Below are 18110 nucleotides of genomic sequence, written 5' to 3'. Positions count from 1 at the left end.
AAACCGCCACGTCATCATCAGGCGATTTGGTAATGTTATCAAACGTTTCACCGAGATACGAACTGCGAATCACACGGTGAAACTGCAATTCCCTTAACCACTAGGCTATCCTGCTTGTATTTGTTTCCTTGCTTAATTCAGTTTATCTCATTTCTACAATGACAACACAATTGAGACATTCTGCCTCTATTAATTTATGTGTTATGTAGATTTGTCTTTGTAAAGTTTCTTTTTCGTTGCGAATGAGAAGCTTTGTAAACTCGCGCTCAGTTTTACATATTGCAACGAATTTAGTGCAATTCCTCTCATTTGCAACCTTCTACCAACGGTCGTATCGCTAAACTGTTGAACAAATAACTCCAATATTTAATAATGCAAAATGGCCTTTATTAAAGTACTTCACAATAACACTGATACTTCACAACCAATAGCTTGCTTAAATGAAACTGATTATCGCGCGTCTACTGTTGCTGCCTTTTATATTCTGTGATTTCCTCTTTGCATCTTCTAGGCGCTTCCAGAATTTACTTATTTACTGCTATAAAATTATAACTACAGATACACGTGTATAGCTTCTCATATGCACGTGTATTTGTGAGCGACCCTTCCACAATTATAATTGCATACTTTAGGGAGCATCTCAGATAAGATATCTGCATGTATTTGTGCGTCTCTTCTGCGCTGCGTGCACGTACATATGATTGATCTATTGATGTGCGTAAAGGTCACTGCTTAGCATCGCTTTAGAGATAATATTATGCCTTAGTGTTGCTAATATTCGTCACACTGCCCTTCACCTACGTCTGATCGTCCGATCAGACAAATCTCTCGATCTAAACGGCGCGCCATTAGCATCTCCAAATGTTCCACTCTTCTATTTTGTAGTTTCCCCATGGTTTGTATGAGGTATATAGTATCACTGATCTTCTTAAAACTTTGTACGGGCCTTCCAACTGCACCGAAATTTGGATGGAACACCTTTCCGCCGGTGAGGGTTGTATAACAGTACCAAATATCCCGGCAAGAAGCCTTTCGAATTATTGTTCACATGGTACCTGCGTTTCATCTTACTACTTATTATCCTGGATCGTTCCCTCGCACTCTGTTGTTTGTCCAATGGACTACTTCGCAGACCTCGCGCTTGACGGATTGGCTTCGCATAGTCTGTATCGTTCCCACGTTTCACAACAGTGGTGCGCCCTGGATTGAAACTACACAGGCATTCCTTCTGGGAAATTCTTTCCTTCGTTTTCGTGCGTCCCTTTGGTTTTGTCAATGCCAGTGTTTCTCTCGCAGGTACTTTTGATTTCGCTTTATTTGGCCCATTCGATACACCAACCTTTACCGTTGACTTCCGTGGTCTTTGTCGAGTCTTCTCCACCAGTACTCGATTACTGCTGAACCCTTCCTCCAAACTAAAGTTAAGTGGTACATCCTGGTTCTCATAACGCATAACCCTTCCTTTCATATCGATCTTGATGTCATGGGCAACTAAGAAGTCAACTCCCAATATGACTTCATTAACAATATCCGCCACAATGAATTTTTGTAGAGCAAATACCTTCCCAATTAAGGCTTCACATATCACTTCTCCCTGGACTTGGTTATACTCGCCTGAGACCGTACGCAACATGAGATGCGCCCATATCTGCAGTCAGTACACGCTCCTTGCCATCCACATTCCCTCTGACGGTAAGACTGCTTGATTTCTTTCCAATTTGCGACACAGATATCACAGGACATTCAGTAGCTGGAGCTGGCTCTCGATTTTTACATCTGGCACGCTCTTGCTCGTCTCCTCCAGCTTTGCGTTTACGGCCACCCAAGTTGGAACTACCAGGACCAAGATCGCAATGACGTGCAATGTGATCGGGCTTCCCGCATTTGAAGCATTTGATAACTCTTTCACTCCACTTTTGCGATCCTTTCAGCGCCTCCAATATTGCGTCTATCCACTCTGACCTTTCTACTTCCACAGGGCATGCTTTAAAAACTGGCTTACACAGAAGCGCAGCTGGTTCCTGAATCAGAGCATGTGATACCGTTTCTGTGAATGTAGGTTTTGGGTTTGCGTATATCGCTCGCTTCGTTTCCACGTCCCGTATGCCATTTATAAAGCTCTGGATTTTTACTCTTTTGGTGTATTCCACGGATGCGTCCGCATTTTCTAAATGTGCCAGCCTTTCAACATCCGACGCAAACTCTTGCAATGTTTCACCAGGCCTCTGGAAGTGGTTCAGTAACTCCATTTGGTATATCTGTCTCCTATGCTCAGTTCCGTATCGTCTTTCCAGAGCGCCCATCAATGCTTCATAACAGTTCCGTTCGCCCTCTGGAATGGTTTGTAAAATCTCAGCTGCAGGCCCTTTCAATGCCATGAACAGTGCATCAACTTTATCATCCTCATTCTAGTTGTTCACTGCTGACGTCTTTTCAAATTGTAGCTTAAAGACGTGGAAAAGAACAGATCCGTCAAAATATGGAGTCTTTACCTTCGGATTGGAGGGGTCGGTACGACGGTTGAACGGTGGTGCAGTAGCGGGCGTGAAGGTACGGTGGTCCGGAGGCAGCGGCGGGATCAGCGCGGCGGCCGGACGGCGGACAGTATTAGCCGACGGATTGGTGCAGTGGTATGGGCGCAGTGGCGGGATTAGCACGGCGGCTGGACGGCGGACAGTATTGGACGGATGGATGTAGCGGTATGGACGTAGTGACGGCACCAGCGAGCTGGCTGGATGGCGATAAGGTAGTGGCGGCTAAAGGTCGTCGTAGCAGCGGCGCAACGGCGGTAGGATAGTGAGCGGCTGACGGTCGTCGTCGTAGCAGCGGCGAAAAGGCGTAGAATAGCGAGCGGCTTACGGTCGTCGTAGCGGCGGCGCAACGGCGTAGGATAGCGGCGACAACAATAGGGCAACGGAGCGCGTACCAGTGGCGTGGCCAAGGCGAGGTGTCGGTGCAAACTTTCTTCCTGATTACCCTGTTAGGGGGGTTGACCAGTAGCGGCGGTTGCGGGTGGCGGCTTCGTGCGAGGACGCTGTCTCAGTGGCGGCGGCGGAGGGACCTGCGAGGAATGAATAGAATTGTGGTTAGTGCCGGTCCGCCAGCTGGACACCACCGCCTCCATGCTTGTACGATGGCATGGCTGAACGCGGAGTTGTACCAGCCGGAACTTTATAGGTCGATCCGTGGGCTGAGGGGAAGTGCGCCTTGACGGCACAGCGATAGCCCCTTTAGCCGACGGGTCGCTCTACTGCCTGAGCCAGGACTGAGGCGAAGGGATCTGTTGGCCGAACGGCGGCGAGCCCGCCTTACTTAGCTGGGACACGGGCGAAAAAACCATAAAGGCGACAACCCGTTGTCCCCGCAAGCAAGGGGTGACCAGTGCCGTGGCGGCACCCCCTTTCCTTCTGGAGGTGGGATTGGCTCGTTCGCTGGAGATCGCTCACCCCGTGGTTGCACACTAAGATAAGATGCCGGGGGGCGGTGCACCAGCTCTCTTCTTGCCGGTTCGTAGGCTGCGAGGAGAAACTGGGCCCGAAGGCACCACGCTACGCAGCTGCGGAACCGGGTCGGCTGGAGCCTTATGAGGCAGTTACTCACGAACGTACGTACCAAAAACGTGTCAGCTGACACGACCTATCTTATGAGTGTGCAATGTAAATGAAAACTCACCGACGTGCAACGCCCGTACGTACGTAGCCCGGAACGTAGAAATCAAAACAATTTTGATTTTTTCCATAAGAACGTGTCAGCTGATCGATCTCTCACTAGACAGAGTTGCCTAGTAGAATTTTGTGCGCTAATTTTTGACCGTTTGCAGTTTTATGCAAAAACACCTAATTAAAGTTAGAAAAATTGTGAAAATAAGTCGAAATAATTATGTAAAAGTGCAGATTATAAATATGTAATCTATTTATATTTATATAATATCAATTCCAGCCTCTTACAACATAAAAATTAAATTGGAAAAAGTTCAAGTTTCCATAAGTATGCATACAAAATGGTCAATGGCAACAGTGCTTATCTGTAAACAATACACACACAAATATGTTATGTACATGTACACAGACGCACACATTGATTCCTACGGGCTTGAGGGCTCGGTCAAACGTGTTTCGTACGACAAACGTCCGTACGTACGGCACACGTCGGTGGGTAATTGCCGCTTTAGCTGAGAGGAAGGGGCGGGGTAGCATTAAGTCGGCGGGCCTCCCCTTACTTAGCTGGGACACGGGCGAGAAAACCATAAAGGCGACAACCCGTTGTCCCCGCAAGCAAAGGGTGACCAGTGCCAAGGCAGCACCCCTTCAACTCAGCTAGTCAGGAGGAGTGACTGGGTTGCTTAATAAAGCAACCACTCCCTCTGACTAACCTGTGAGGAATGAAGTGACAACAGCAAATTCATTCTCTTTTATACTGCTTCTGTTTAGATGCAAGTGAGAAATGAACCGCTAATTGGGTACTTCAGTTTGCCATTTACTGTGAGTTGGCGTACTGTGCATATTATTGTTATCGCCAAAGGCTATTCGCATGCATTGGTATGTAGCTGCTGTTGTTGGCTACCTGTTAATGTACTATGTATGTATACTGTCAGGCGTAGGTGAAAAAGTGTTAGAGTGGGGGTCTCAGGCGTAGGAGAAAAAGGGTTACAGTGGGGGTCTTACTATTGTAACGCTACGTTACAGTCCCCCTCCCACTTCGGTTGACGGAAAACTGCTGTGAGGAAAAGGGGTATCACGCCAGGCCTGTCCTAGCTGTTACATGTATGCCGTTGTGCCGGCTTTGCCGGTGTGTATGCGTGCATCGTTTTCCCAGCAAAAATGCTTGGAGTAATTGTAAAAAGGAGCACTCATTTGCTGCTCCATTAGGAGCAAGAAAAAATGTTCGTTACCGTTCGATACTTTTCGTGTCATTCCGTTGTGCCGCCAAACTGCTGATTGCGCTTGCGGTGTCATTATGTGTTCGGTTTTTGGTGAAGTAACAGCGTACGCTTACGTATTATTGTCTTAAAACAAAGAAAACTCTAAAAAGTATTAAAACTCAAAAGAAACTAACTAACTAAATTAACGAAACTTAAAAAAGGTAAGTTAAATAATGTATAGTTTATCTTCAAAGCGTCATTTTAAGCGCCTTGTAAAGAAAGAAATTAATAGGCATAATGAAGGTGACACTTTGACGAGTGAACCGCTTGAGGAGCCGCCATTTGCAAATTCTGCCTTCGCTGTAGATGCAAATTGTGAAATAGCTCGTATATCATACATTTCTGTAATTAACTAACTCCTTTTAAATTTTCAGCTCAAAGTGATGTAACTATAATTTTAAAAAGAATGGAGGACAAAATTTATTCAATATCGGCTGATGTCAAAAAACTTAAAGAAATTGCTTGCCAACATACTGTAGCATTAGATTCAGTTTTAAAAACTATGAATGCGAAGCCAAGAGACCTAAAACTTTTCCCTATAAATTCCTTGTCGCAGCTGCAGGAGTTCGAAGAAAACTGTGAAAATTACACTCATGTGGAAATAGTAAGTATCTCACCCCTGGTGGTAACAGAAATGGATAAAATTTTAATAACCTATTTATTTGTTTAGGTATCTTACATTAAAAAAAAAAATTGGAGGAATCGAGTTATACAAAACGTTGCAGGAAATTTTTGCAGATACACTCCTAGCTAAAATTAATTGGAATGGAAAAAAGGGAAGGAAGCAATACAAAACTTTAAGCTATTCAACTATTTTATTTAGGGTAAGTGATTTAAATTCTTTAGGAATTAGAATTTAACTTTTTACAAATAAGATTCAAAATACTTTTTATATTAATATACGTACGTAATTTTTATTCTTTTGGCAGTTTAAAAAAATTGTTTTCAAATCTTTTTTTTTTACAGAAGCTCTGAAGGAGAACCATGCGTCATATCCCAAATTCGAGAAAAAAATTAAAAAAGCCTTCCATAAAACAAAGGCAGCCTCATACCGTACAAAATACAAATGAAAGTTTAATCTCTTAAACAATGAATCTCTTAAAATAATGAAATTACTTTTTTTTACTGTTATTTGTTAATATTAGACTTGGTCAAAGAAATTATTAATCTTATTACTTGTACTTGTATAAACAAAATCTGAGATTCAAAAGTCCTTCCAGCCATGGAACCCCCAATGTTTTATACTTTTTCGTGAATATGTAATCTTATGAAAATTTATATTTTTTTAATAATAAAATAAATTAAAAAACCATTTTCGGACTTATCTGTAAAAAATACGTAGGATTCTTTATTAAGTATACTCTGTTTCCAATACTCCATGTAGTAATTCATTCAATAATCCGAGGAGTACTCCGTTCAATACTCCGAGGAGCGCGCTCCACAATGCTCCATGGAGTACTTCATTCAATAATCCAAGTAGTGCTCCCTTCAATGCTCCAAGGATTACTCCGTTCGACACTCCGAGGAGCGCTCCCCACAATGCTCCATGGAGTACTTCATTCATTGCTCCGAGGAGTGCTGTCTTCAATTCTCCATGGAGTACTCTATTAACAATTTTAAGGAGTGCTCCTCTCCAATGACATGCAATGTTAAAATGGAGTAAAATTTTCATGAGCATCGGAGCAATATGGAGTAATCCTGTTGTTCAAAATATTGCTTCTCAATTACTCCTTGGATTACTTTTTTTTTTGCTGGGTTATTAACATTTTTTTTCATAAAACATACAGAGTCATTCCACTTATACCTAACAAAGTTAATTCCAAAAAAATGTTTACATATCAGGTTTAATTACAATTTCATTTTCCTTAAAACTAACAAAAAATTTAATTCAAAAATAATGCAAAATTCATGAATATTATAAATAAGTTGCCATCCTTCTTCTTCCTCTTCCATCCTTGACATATTGGCGTTGTTCTCATCTTCCTCGTGTTGTGATTGCATTATAACCATTAGGTATTCGGTAATATATGGGCCGAAAAAACCTTTGGTACCCTTTGAATTTGGACTCGGTTGACTGGCCACTGGTACTGCTCCCTCCGTGTGCACCCGCTCTAACGTGCTTTATATCGTCGAAGTTTATGTCTGCTAAAGATTTTTTTGTACCCTCTTTGCTGACCATATTTAATGCAAATGCGATTTGTGGAGTCTCCTGATCCCATGTGCGGTGGTCGCTCAGGAACGGTGCTAACGCTTTTATGCCGAACTGCTTCCCATTGTCGGTATATGAACTTTTCTTGTAGCGCTTTGATCACGCTTGCTGGTTTTGCTTGGCGCGCCGGGATTAACTCGACCCACTTGTAGAATTTGTAGATCGTGGCGGGCAGATAAGTGCTTCTTTGTTTGGAACGTGGTAGCGGTGGCACGAAGTCTGCGGTTACTATTTCCCATGGCTGCGGATATTGCATGGTTGCCAATAATCTCACCGGGTTCTTCTCTATCGCCTTTTATTGTGTAAAATATGTCTGGTTCGGTGTTTTGTAACGGGCGGCGGGGGAACCCATTGCATATCGCGTTCGGCGCTATTTTCGGTAGTCTTCATTGACGTTGTATGTTTGTATAGCCGGGTAACGGGGGTAGAAGCGTTGCTTCAGCGGTTGTTTATGTTTACGGATGGTCGAATATTCGGCTGCGGTAATTGGTCTACCGGTTTTACTCAATCGCTTCTGGTGGTGCTCCGGTTTTGACCATTGTTCACGTGATCCCGGCTGGTCATTGCACATAGTGTGTCTAGCTCGGCTGATCTCCTGGTCAAGGTGACTTCTAACGGCTGACCATCTAGCGTGAGGGTGATTCCCCTTTCCCGTAGAAAGTCCATTCCTAAGATCATCCGTTCTGCCAAGTTCGGGATGACGGACATTATTGGTTTAGTCATTCGTCCTTGGTACATAATCCTTGCTGGGTACGAATTCGGGCTATAGACACACGTCTGGTCTGCCAATTGGACGCTCCACGTGTGAAGATGTGGTTTGATTTCGTTCCTCTCCAGGTGGTTTCGTCTTGACTCGTCTACGTATGAGAGGGTGGCGCCGGTGTCTACTAGCGCGCGGACGCTCATGCCCTCGACGGTTATTGGTATATAGAGACGGTCATCTACTTGCATTTCGGCAGCGGATTTGCAGGCTGGTGGTTCCATTGACTTCTTTGGTCGCACAAATAATGCTTGGCGGCTTCCTCCCACATAATTTGACGGCATCCTGAATGTGTTGTTGTCGGTGGATTGGTTGATCGAGGGGCATAGGCAGTCCCTGGAGAGGATGTTGTCTTGTCCACACCTGAAGCAGAACATTCTCCAGCGGCCCCTGCATTGGAAGCGGCGGTGACCGCGTTCTTTGCAGCGCTAGCAGCACTCCTTGCTATCGTACTCCGTTTGAAGATGATACAGGCTGTGGATCGCCGCTTTGCCCTGTTTCGCTTCCTCGATTTTTAGCAGCTCATATTTTTCCGTTATTTCCAGGAGCTCATCGATCGTCTTAAACTCGCTGCGCTTGACGAAGAGGCGGTATTCAACGCGTAGGCCATCGTATATTCGGTCGATGTGGGTTTCCTTACACATTGTCGGGTACTGGCGGATCAGCGTTTCTAATGCGAGGATGTAGTCTTTGGCTTTTTCACGGCCGTGTTGCTTGCGTTGTCGGATGGCGTCTTCCAAATGTCGAAGATGACGCTTGGGCAGGAAAAAAGTTTGCACCTCCGTTCGAAAATCGGATGGTACGGTGGTCCGGAAGCAGCGGCGGGATCAGCGCGGCGGCCGGACGGCGGACAGTATTAGCGGACGGATTGGTGCAGTGGTATGGGCGCAGTGGCGGGATTAGCACGGAGGCTGGACGGCGGACAGTATTAACGGACGGATGGAAGTAGCGGTATGGACGTAGTGACGGCACCAGCGAGCTGGCTGGACGGTGATAAGGTAGCGGCGGCTAAAGGTCGTCGTAGCAGCGGCGCAACGGCGGTAGGATAGCGGGCGGCTGACGGTCGTCGTCGTAGCAGCGGCGCAACGGCGTAGGATAGCGGCGACAACAATAGGGCAACGGAGCGCGTACCAGTGGCGTGACTAAGGCGATTTGTCGGTGCAAACTTTCTTCCTGATTACCCTTTTAGGGGGTTGACCAGTAGAGGCGGTTGCGGATGGCGGCTTCCTGTGAGGACGCTGTCTCAGTGGCGGCGGCGGAGGGACCTGCGAGGAATGAATAGAATTGTGGTTAGTGCCGGTCCGCCATCTGGACACCACCGCCTCCATGCCCGCACGATGGCAGGGCTGGACGCGGAGTTGTACCAGCCGGAACTCCGTAGGCCGATCCGTGGGCTGAGGAGAAGTGCACCTTACGACACAGCGGTAGCCCCTTTAGCTGCTGGACTGGTCTACGGCCGGAGCCGGGGCGGAGGGGAAAAGGGCCGGATGGTCATAAGGCGGCGAGAAAATCATAAAGGCGACAACCCGTTGTCCCCGCAAGCAGGGGTGACCCGTTCCCTGACAGCGCCCCTTTCCACTCCGTGGTGTGGTTGGCTCACTCGCTTTTAGTGCTGGCTCGCTATCTGGACACCAGCGCCTCCATGCTTGCACGATGGCAGTGCTGGACGCGGAGTTGTACCAGCCGGAACTTTATAGGTCGATCCGTGGGCTGAGGGGAAGTGTGCCTTGACGGCACAGCGGTAGCCCCTTTATCCGACGCGTCGCTCTGCTGCCTGAGCCATGACTGAGGGGAAGGGATCTGTTGGCCGAACGGCGGCGCGCCCCTCTTACTTAGCTGGGACACGGGCGAGAAAACCATAAAGGCGACAACCCGTTGTCTCCGCAAGCAAGGGGTGACCAGTCCGTGGCGGCACCCCCTTTCCCTCTGGAGGTGGGATTGGCTCGTTCGCTGGGCATCGCTCACCCCGTGGTTGCACACTAAGGTAAGGTGCCGGGGGGCGGTGCACCAGCTCTGTCCTTGCCGGTTCGTAGGCTGCGGGGAGAACCTGGGCCCGAAGGCACCACGCTACGCAGCTGCCGAACCGGGTCGGCTGGAGCCTTAGCTTAGAGGAAGGGGCGGGGTAGCCCTAAGGCGGCGGGCCTCCCCTTACTTAGCTGGGACACGGGCGAGAAACCCATAAAGGGACAACCCGTTGTCCCCGCAAGCAAAGGGTGACAAGTGCCAAGGCAGCACCCCTTCAACTCATCTAGTCAGGAGGAGTGACTGGGTTGCTTAATAAAGCCACTTCCTCTGACTAATCTGCGAGGAATGAAGTGACAACAGCAAATTCATTCTCTTTTATACTGCTTCTGCTATGATACGAGTGAGAAATGAACCGCTAATTGGGTACTTCAGTTTGCCATTTACTGTGAGTTTGCGTACTGTGCATATTATTGTTATCGCCAAATGCTATTCGCATGCATTGGTATGTAGCTGCGGTTTTTGGCTACCTGTTAATGTTCTATGTATGTATACTCTCAGGCCTAGGTGAAAAAGTGTTAGAGTGAGGGTCTCAGACGTAGGAGAAAAAGGGTTACAGTGGGGGTCATACTATTGTAACGCTACGTTATACGTTTTTCTCCTCAATTTTTGTTGTTGTCTCGCCCCCATTAGTATGAAAGACATCATCGTCTGCATTAATTCCTTCCGAATCCATAGCGTCTCGTAGCCGTGCTTGAAGTTCATTCTTATTGCCGGTTGTATGCAATCCACGGGCTTCCAGCTTCTTTTTCAATTGCTGGATCCTTAATTCACTCCACTTTGCCATGTCTTCGGAATTTATTCAGCCATTCCTCTTCTGACACCAATTGTAACGAACTTAGTGCAATTCCTCTTATTTGCAACCTTCTATCAACGTTCGTATCGCTAAACTGTTGAACAAATAACTCCAATATTTAATAATGCAAAATGGCCTTTATTAAAGTACTTCACAATAACACTGAAACTTCACAACCAATAGCTTGCTTAAATGAAACTGATTCTCGCGTCTTTCAATGGTGTGTTCAATTTATACTTATTATTAAGAATTCATGAACTTAACGCCGGCTTATAATAATTGAATTTTCAATTATTATGTTTTTCTAAGAGAAATAGAAAAGAAATAAAGAAACATTTACTGGCACATTGCGATGGTACCATTTCGAAAGCCGCCACGTAATCATCATCAGGCAATTTCGTAATGTTATCAAAGGTTTCACCGAGATTCGAACCACGAATAATACGGTGTGTTTAAGCGACTTAAACTATGAACATTTTTCGTTCGTTTGTTTCAGTAGCCATTGAGTGGGCTTGTAATTCTCAACTGGTTAGTGAAATATTCTAAAGACATAGTTTGAGTTTTTTAATTAATATCGAGGTTCTTCGGATGGTGTGCTAATACATCAGGGCCCAGTGCTCGCCTCCATATCACACTTTGAAGGGGTTCTTCAAATAGAAGATGAGGTGGCTCATTAGAGCGAAACCTCAGAGTGCCCAACTCTCGCCCCAAATTAAATAAATAGAGGTTTTTCTTGTAGAAAATGGGGTGCCAATACCTCAGAGCCGTCCCGTGCTCGCCTCCATATTCCATTTTAAAGGGTTCTTCAAATAGAAGATGAGGTGGCTCATTAGAGCGAAACCTCAGAGTGCCCAACGCTCGCCCCAAATTAAATAAATAGAGGTTTTTCTTGTAGAAAATGGGGTGCCAATACCTCAGAGCCGTCCCGTTCTCGCCTCCATATCACACTTTGAAGGGGTTCTTCAAATAGAAGATGAGGTGGCTCATTAGAGCGAAACCTCATAGTGCCCAACTCTCGCCCCAAATTAAATAAATAGAGGTTTTTCTTGTAGAAAATGGGGTGCCAATACCTCAGAGCCGTCCCGTGCTCGCCTCCATATCACATTTTGAAGGGTTCTTCAAATAGAGGATGAGGTGGCTCAGTAGAGCGAAGCCTCAGAGCCCCCCAGTGCTCGCCCCCAAATTAAATAAATAAAGGTGTACTGATGCTATGCATCCTCCCATGACTTAAATACACCAATAACACTAAAACTACCCAACTCAATAAATGGAATACATTAAATCAAAAACCCCATAAACTCAATACAGTCCATTAATAATAATAATTTATAAATTTAAAAAAAGGAATGCTTGGTGGGAGTTGAACCCGCAACCCCGGGCGTTTGGTCGGGTACGTCAGCCACTGTGCCACGACTCATACGCTTACAAGCACATAAAATTACTCATTTATAACTCTTATTAAACTGCTCGCCCTCAATTGCCCAAAGCTTAGACATGGTCCTTCGAGCCGGATCACTGGCTCGTATGGAAGTTTCATTAGACGACTAAGCCGTCTAAGGGGGGAGTATGTTTAAGCGACTTAAACTATGAACATTTTTCGTTCGTTTGTTTCAGTAGCCATTGAGTGTGCTTGTAATTCTCAACTGGTTAGTGAAATATTCTAAAGACATAGTTTGAGTTTTTTAATTAATATCGAGGTTCTTCGGATGGTGTGCTAATACATCAGAGCCCAGTGCTCGCCTCCATATCACACTTTGAAGGGGTTCTTCAAATAGAAGATGAGGTGGCTCATTAGAGCGAAACCTCAGAGTGCCCAACTCTCGCCCCAAATTAAATAAATAGAGGTTTTTCTTGTAGAAAATGGGGTGCCAATACCTCAGAGCCGTCCCGTGCTCGCCTCCATATCACATTTTAAAGGGTTCTTCAAATAGAAGATGAGGTGGCTCATTAGAGCGAAACCTCAGAGTGCCCAACGCTCGCCCCAAATTAAATAAATAGAGGTTTTTCTTGTAGAAAATGGGGTGCCAATACCTCAGAGCCGTCCCGTGCTCGCCTCCATATCACACTTTGAAGGGGTTCTTCAAATAGAAGATGAGGTGGCTCATTAGAGCGAAACCTCAGAGTACCCAACTCTCGCCCCAAATTAAATAAATAGAGGTTTTTCTTGTAGAAAATGGGGTGCCAATACCTCAGAGCCGTCCCGTGCTCGCTTCCATATCACATTTTGAAGGGTTCTTCAAATAGAGGATGAGGTGGCTCAGTAGAGCGAAGCCTCAGAGCCCCCCAGTGCTCGCCCCCAAATTAAATAAATAAAGGTGTACTGATGCTATGCATCCTCCCATGACTTAAATACACCAATAACACTAAAACTACCCAACTCAATAAATGGAATACATTAAATCAAAAACCCCATAAACTCAATACAGTCCATTAATAATAATAATTTATAAATTTAAAAAAAGGAATGCTTGGTGTGAGTTGAACCCGCAACCCCGGGCGTTTGGTCGGGTACGTCAGCCACTGTGCCACGACTCATACGCTTACAAGCACATAAAATTACTCATTTATAACTGTTATTAAACTGCTCGCCCTCAATTGCCCAAAGCTTAGACACGGTGAAACTGCAGTTGCCTTAGCCACTAGGCCATTCTGCTTGTATTTGTTTCCTTGCTTAATTCAGTTTATCTCATTTCTACACTAACAACACAATACAGACATTTTGCTCTATTAATTTGTGTGTTATGTAGATTTGTTTTAGTAAAGTTTCTTTTTCCTAGCGATTGAGAAGCTTTGTAAACTCGTGCTCAGTTTTACATTATTATGTTTGTTTGTTTTAATGGTGTGTTCAATTTATACTCATTATTAAGAATTCATGGCGGCCCCGTGGTGTGATGGTAGCGTGCTCCGCCTACCACACGGTATGCCCTGGGTTCGCACCCCGGGCAAAGCAACATCAAAATTTTAGAGATAAGTTTTTTAAATTAAAAGAAAATTTTTCTAAGCGGGGTTGCCCCTCGGCAGTGTTTGGCAAGCGCTCCGGATGTATTTCTGCCATGAAATGCTCTCAGTGAAAACTCATCTGCCTTGCAGATGCTGTTCCTAGTCGGCATAAAACATGTAGGTCCCGTCCGGCCAATTTGTAGGGAAAATCAAGAGGAGCACGACGCAAATTGGAAGAGGAGCTCGGCCTTAGATGTCTTCGGAGGTTATCGCGCCTTTAATTTTTTTTTTTTTTTTTTTGTTAAGAATTCATGAGCTTAACCGTCCTGTTCATGAATTATTTTTCTTCTTAGTTCGCATGGCTGGGTACACGGGTATCACAAGGCAGTTCATACGTGAGATGAACTAGTGGTACCTGGGTATCTCAGGCATGAGAACTAGTAACTAAAAACTAGTAATAATAAATCTGGGTTAAAAAACCATCTTTATGAAAGTATGTTTGAAAAAATTGTCTCTCCTTTTTATAGAAAACTTATTCGCTTAGGACACCACAAAATTTTAACTTGTTTCTATTTGTAGACTACGTAAAAACGTGAGAACTATGAGTGCTACCTGGGTATCCCAGCCATGATAACTAGTAATAAAAAACTAATTCATTTTAAAATCATCTTTATGAAATTATATTTGAAAAAAGTGTCTTTTTTTTGGTAGGAAACTTATTCCCATACGATGCCACAAAATTGCAACTCGTTTCTATTTGTAGATTATTTAAAAATGGCTTGTGAATATGCAAAAGGTACCCGGGTACCCATCTATGTACAGGACGGTTAACACCGGTTTATAATAACTGAATATTCAATTATTATGCTTTTCTAAGAGAAACTGAAAAGAAAGAAACATTTACTGGCATATTGCGATGGTACCATTTCGAAACCGACACGTAATCATCATCAGGCGATTTCGTAATGTTATCAAACATTTCACCGAGATTCGAAACGCGAATCACACGGTGAAACTGCAGTTTCCTTAACCACTAGGTTATCCTGCTTGTTTTTGTTTCCTTGCTTAAATCAGTTTATCTCATTTCTACACTAGCAACACAATTGAGACATTCTGCGTCTATTAATTTGTGTGTTATGTAGATTTGTTTTTGTAAAGTTTCTTTTTCGTAGCGAATGAGAAGCTTTGTGAACTCGTGCTCAGTTCTGCATATTTATGTTTGTTTGTCCCAACGTTCGATTCCAACTCAAGGCGAGAACAATAATTTTTTTCTAATGATAATTAATGTTATTCTTTAATTTTTCTAAATTTGAAAAATTGTATTTTGTTTTTGGAATAGTAAGTAGAAAAATTTTCAGACAAACTGCCATAGCTGCGCAGTTAGATCCATTTCGAAGGTGCTAAGCCTTCATCATCAGTACGCTTTAGGCGCGCTGCGCTAACCATTTAGCTATACAGCGGTGGTTTGTTTGACTGACAAATTGTTACTTCTATTCCTTCTTACCACCTATATTGTATGTGTTGCAAATCACTGATAATGATGGATTTGTTTATTGTCAATTACTTTGTTTGACATTCCCAAGTGCTCATGGTTTATTAACAATTGTTTTTGTTTTTATCGGCCTATTGGTAAATGATTCAAGGTTCGATTCGAACTCAAGGCCAGAACAATAATTTTTTCTAATGATAATTGTTGTTATTTTTCAATTTTTCTAAATTTGAAAAATTGTATTCTGTTTTTGGGATAGTAAGTAGAAAATTTTTCAGACAAACTGCGATAGCTGCGTAGATAGATCCATTTCGAAGGGTGCTAAGTCTTCATCATCAGTACGCTTTAGGCACGCTAAGCTAACCATTTAGCTATACAGCTATACAGAGGTGGTTTGTCTGATTGACAAATTGTTACTTTTGTGTTCGGTAGTACGTTGAACGCTGGAAAAAGGCTTTACCGATTTAAATATTTTTTCTCTGTTATTTCCGATCTAATTTAGGGATCATTTACGGCAACAAGTTTTTTTTTAAAAACCTCCATTGGAAAATATTTTACCTAATACTCAAAAACGGTTTGTTGTTTTTTTCCTTTATCAAACGGACTAAACGTTCATTTATAACAAACTAATTTTTTTTAAATCATTAATTTATTAATATTTTAACTAAAAGAACTAATTTGGCTGTTATTCCTGCTGCATTGACTGGGTTTTACCTGCAGTTACACCCATTTCATATATGCTAAGGAGTGATATACATTTAAATTTTCCTACGCAACCAGTAATGCCGCTCACATATTTTTCTTCGTATCAAAAAATGAACCAAAACGATTTTGAGAATACCAAAATAATTGTTTCGCAGTTGTATTCGTGTCACGTTGTATGTCTGCGATGGACTCCTAAGTCAACCGATTTCAATCAAATTTGAAAGAAGTGAGAAGTTTCTTTCCGGGATGTGGACCAGGGACCGATCTATTCGATTATATTGTGACGAATATTAGCAACTTTAAGGAATACTATCATCTCTAATCCGATACTAAGCAGCGAATTTTATGCACATAAACAAATCAACCATTATGTCTACCCATATGTCCATAAAAGAAGCGGAGAGGAACGCACAAACACATGCATATATCTGAGATACTCCCAAAAGTAGGCAATCATCTGTTCAAGTATCACTCACATATGCACGCGCATATGAGAAACATGCATCTGTAGTTATAGGTGGTAATTTTATAGCTGGTAGTAAATTCTGGAAACGCCTAGAAGTATGTGAAAGACACAGCACAGAGTATAAAAGAGCTCCAGCTGAGCAATCAGTAATCAGTTTGATTTAAACACACTATCTGTTGAGAATTAGAAGTGTTATTGGGAAGTACTTTAATAAAGGCCATTTTGAATTATTGAATAGTGGAGTTATTTATTCAATAGTTTAGTGATTCGAACGTTAGTAGAAGGTTGCAAATAAGCAGAAATACATTAAATTCGTTACAATTGCTGTTAGAAGAGGAATTGTTGAATAAATTCCAGAGTTGCAGAGCACAACAAGGACATGGCGAAGTTAACTGAATTAGGGATCCAAAACTGAAAAAGGAGTTGGAGAACCGTGTACTGAATACAACCGGCAATAAGATCGAACTTCAAGCACGGCTACGAGAGGTATTAGAATTGGAAGGAATTAATGTAGACGAGTATGTCTTTTATCCTGATGTGGAAGAGCCAGCGACAAAAATGGAAGAGAAGATAGACTCCGAATCCATTGGCAAGTGTTGACACTAACGCGATACTAGCAGTGTTGAACCAAATGTCGTCGCAAATGTCATCTTAATTGGAATCCCAGGAGAACCGTATAACGTCCAATATTGAAGCACAAAAAAAACACGTATTTCAGAAATGTCGACACAGATTACATCCAAGATGGAAACTCAATTGGAAGAACAGAAAACATATATGGCATCCCAATTGGAATCACAGGAGGCACGTATATCCGAAATGTCGGCACAAATTTTAGCGCAGATATCATCTCAGATCTCTACCCAACTTGAAGAGCAGGAAGTCCGTATATCATCTGAGCTGGAAGTGCGCATGGAAGAGAAACTAACCCATAATGGTTTCAGTTGCCGACAGGAACAAATCGAGGCCGAGGTAAAAGCTTTGAGCGGTCGTATACAGGAGTTGCTGTTTCAGCAAGCAATCCGAAGGTAAAAACTCCATCTTTTGACGTATCTGTTCCTTTCCAGGTCTTTAAGCTTCAATTTGAGAAGACACCAGCAGTGAACAACTGGAGAGCTGAAGATAAAGTTGTTGCACTGTTCGTGGCATTGAAAGGGCCCGCAGCTAAAATCTTACAGTCTATTCCATAGCACGAAAGGAACAGTTATGAAGCATTGATGACCGCTGTCGAGAGACGTTACGGAAGCGAGCATAGGAAACATATATATCAAATTGAGTTGCAAAATCGCTACCAAAAAGCGAATGAGACTTTGCAGGAGTTTGCGTGTGGAATAAACCGAGAGGGTAAAAATCCTGAGCCAGGCCAGACTGGGTGAACACAATATTGGTGGCGATGAACGGTTCACAACAGAAAACTGACGGAGTTATGAAGTGTTTCAAGTGCGGTAACCCAGGTCACATTGCACGTCATTGCAGCACCGGTCCTGGTAGTTCCAACTTGGGTTGCCGTAAACGCAAAGCTGCTGGGGATGAGCAAGAGCGTGCCAGATGTAAAGATCGAGATCTAGCTCCAGCTGTTGAATGCCCTGTGATATCTATCTCGCAAATTGGAAGAAAATCGAGCAGTCTTGCAGTCAAGGGAAAGGTGGATGGCAAGGAGCGTGTACTGACTGTAGATATGGGCGCATTTCACTCCTTAATCCGATCTGATTTGCTCAATAGGAGAGTAAAGCCATTACCTGGAGCAAGGTTGCGTGCGGTCACTGGCGCTTATAACCAAGTCCAGGGAGAAGTTATCTGTG

At 43.6% G+C, this 18110-nt stretch overlaps 1 protein-coding gene and 1 long non-coding RNA gene across 10 annotated transcripts in view; one reads left to right on the top strand and one right to left on the bottom strand.

Moving 5' to 3' along the window:
- dpr19 (defective proboscis extension response 19) overlaps positions 1 to 18110 on the bottom strand; it is a 1424328-nt gene that overhangs the window by 787860 nt on the left and 618358 nt on the right. The gene's annotated exons all lie outside the window — the stretch shown is intronic.
- LOC137242375 (uncharacterized) lies at positions 5302 to 5977 on the top strand. The gene is made up of 3 exons (XR_010950209.1): positions 5302 to 5525; positions 5621 to 5745; positions 5888 to 5977. It is a non-coding gene; the product is annotated as an uncharacterized lncRNA (long non-coding RNA).

The sequence above is a fragment of the Eurosta solidaginis genome, chromosome 2 (assembly GCF_040869045.1).
Source record: "Eurosta solidaginis isolate ZX-2024a chromosome 2, ASM4086904v1, whole genome shotgun sequence".
NCBI classification, from domain to species: domain Eukaryota; kingdom Metazoa; phylum Arthropoda; class Insecta; order Diptera; family Tephritidae; genus Eurosta; species Eurosta solidaginis.
The sequence above is the reverse complement of the archived record's forward strand: the minus strand, read 5'-3'. Positions and strand labels throughout refer to the sequence as shown.